The sequence below is a fragment of the Gordionus sp. m RMFG-2023 genome, chromosome 4, assembly GCF_954871325.1.
Source record: "Gordionus sp. m RMFG-2023 chromosome 4, tfGorSpeb1-WG-v2, whole genome shotgun sequence".
Lineage (NCBI taxonomy): Eukaryota > Metazoa > Nematomorpha > Gordioida > Chordodea > Parachordodidae > Gordionus > Gordionus sp. m RMFG-2023.
This window is the reverse complement of record NC_088778.1, coordinates 12,934,773-12,937,574: the sequence shown is the minus strand read 5'-3', so window position 1 is coordinate 12,937,574 and position 2,802 is coordinate 12,934,773.

The window sequence follows — 2,802 nt, the reverse complement described above, 5'->3', positions numbered from 1 at the left end:
CCTTGATAAATATTTCTTTGAAAGTCATGGCCTTTTGCTGTCCATCGTTGTCTGTTATCGTAATTAGATTGTAAATTTTGTCGTTCATCATGGTCTCCATATCTCACCAATTGTTTATTTTCTTCTGTTTTCCTGCCTCTTTGCCTTTCTACATGTTTCACGGTTGTATCATCTTCTGTTTTTTCGTTTAAAGAAATATTTTCAACTTTAGCAATTATATTTTCTTTCAATTCTAACTCTTCAAAATCATCTCTTAAAGTAAGAACTTCTTCTAATGTAATGTTTTCTTTTAACGTAATTTTCTGCCTAATATTTTTGCTGATTGACGAAATTTTTACTTTTTCAATAACTCTACTATCACTTAGCAAACATTCATTTTTTAAAATGCATAATCTACTTACCCAATCGATGTAACTTTCGTTTTTACCTTGTACAGCTGCATTAAATAATAATAAGTTGGAACTTGTAGATTTCCTCGGGTGTAATAACCTGAATTTTTCAATCAATATCGCTATATTGATGAAGTCGGTAGGTGAACATATCGATTTAAGCTTGATATATACCTCATCTGGTAATCTTCTTGTAAAGGAACCTGATTTCTCGATGTCCGAGATCTGAGTGTCCTTGAAGATATCTTCGAATCTACTCAAAAAAAGATCGCCATTGCCTGCGTATATTGGAAATTCAATATTTATATTAACATTATTATTGGGAATCTGTTTCATATTTAACCATAAAGTATTTTAGAAGATTGGTTTATATAAAAATCGTTTATTTAAATAAATTATTAAATTTTATACAATATATATTTTAAAATTTTACATTCTTTTTGAACTAAAAAAAATCTGCTTTATATAACAAAATATATCAAAATTTATATAAAAAAAATCAATCTATCAATATATAAAAAAAATCAATTTATATCAACATAAAAAAAACAATTTAAAGGTTAGTATTAATCGGTCATATTAACAGTCTGGTTGGATCGTAGTTTTTTTTTATTACTTTTGCATGGTACATGGCCCATTTTTTTAAAACTCTTACTCAGTTTGGGGGTCGTAAAAAATCTAACATTAGATATATATAGTCTTAAAAATGCAAAGAAATGCACTTTGTATAAATATAATTGATCCTTTGTAATGTTTTAAAAAAATTTTCCAAATAAATATCCAATTCTTTTCAAAAATTAATAAATGTTTTTATGAGACTGGTATTTTAAATTTACATATTTTAGAAAATCTATTATTTGTATTTAATTTTTCTGAATCCCTCCTCCAATATACACAAAATATTTTGAGCGGTTAATATAGACTGCTAAATAATTAAATAGAATTTATTTCACTTTAATAGGAAATTAATTTATAACTATCAGTATTCATAAAATTACTTTATTCATAAAGTTACTTGATTAAAACCAAATTATTATTCAGGGTTGGGCAGTATCGCATATTTGTACCTAAGATACAAAGTATCTTGTTCTTGTATCTTTTTTAAAATTTTGGAAAGTATCATATATCTAAGATACAAATTATTTAAAAATATTTGTATCTTAATCATTTTGTAATTAAAAAGATATAGATACTTTTAAAAAAATTTTATATTAGTTAATTTAAATAGTATTAAAATTTAAAAGGATATTATTTTAAAAGTTAAATGAAAAAATTAATCCAAATTTAGATATTTTAAGATAATGTATGATACATGACGTTGGTCGTCATATAGCAATTTGCAAACAAATACCATATTATATTTGAGTCCTTTTATATCCGTCTATTTTTAAATAATGATTGAAGAAGAAGAGAATAATATCATTATCTTCATCAGATGATTCTCCTACAGAAGAATATAATTATAATTTTAAATTAAGTATTTTAAATGGGAAATTTTTACAAGTTACTCAATATGAACAATAAAATTACTGCAGAATGTAAAGAATTCCACAAATACTGAGTTTATCAAAGCAGTTTTAATAAAATAGTTAGTTACACCATGCTGTACGAGATAGAATAACATGTTTGATAGCCTTACTAGTTTATTAAATAACTTCCAAAATTATATATAAAATTAGAATATCGAAAACTAAGAGTTATTGAAATGCAATTATTAGAAGAATATTCTTGCATAATGTCCCCATTGTCTATAGCGATGATAAAAAAGCTAAATTAGCTGTTATTATGGAAAATCAGCTACAATATTAAATGTCGCTAAAAAATCACAAATTTAATTCAAACAAGCTGTTTTGCAGTAAAAATTATTAAAATTAAAATTTGATAATAACTTTAAAAACGCATTTTTACCACTATTTTTTTTATCACTAACCCTCGACAAATAGACCAAGTCGTCAAAGACTGAACGACATATTATTTGAAAAATTAATAATATATAATGCTGATTTATGACGTTGATTTATTGATATTAACTAATTAATTTTGTTCTGATATTGTTTTCATTATTATTATATACAATTTTAAGAAAGATCTTTATATCGTATTATCTTATATAACAATTTGTTAATTTCTAAAATATATTTTCATATTTTTATAAATTTATTTTATAATTAAGAAAAAAAAGCTTGATAAAGTTACAAGTATCTTGAATCTTTTTGAATTTTATAAAGTATCTAATATTTTGTATCTTATACAAAATTTTATAAAGTATCTGTATCCAAATAGAATATCGTGGAAATTTGCCCAACCCTGTCATTATTTATAATTTAAATTTACTATAAAATCTCATTCAGAAATTCTGAATAAATATAATTAAATATTCCCTTGTGGATATATATTTAAAAATGGCAATGAA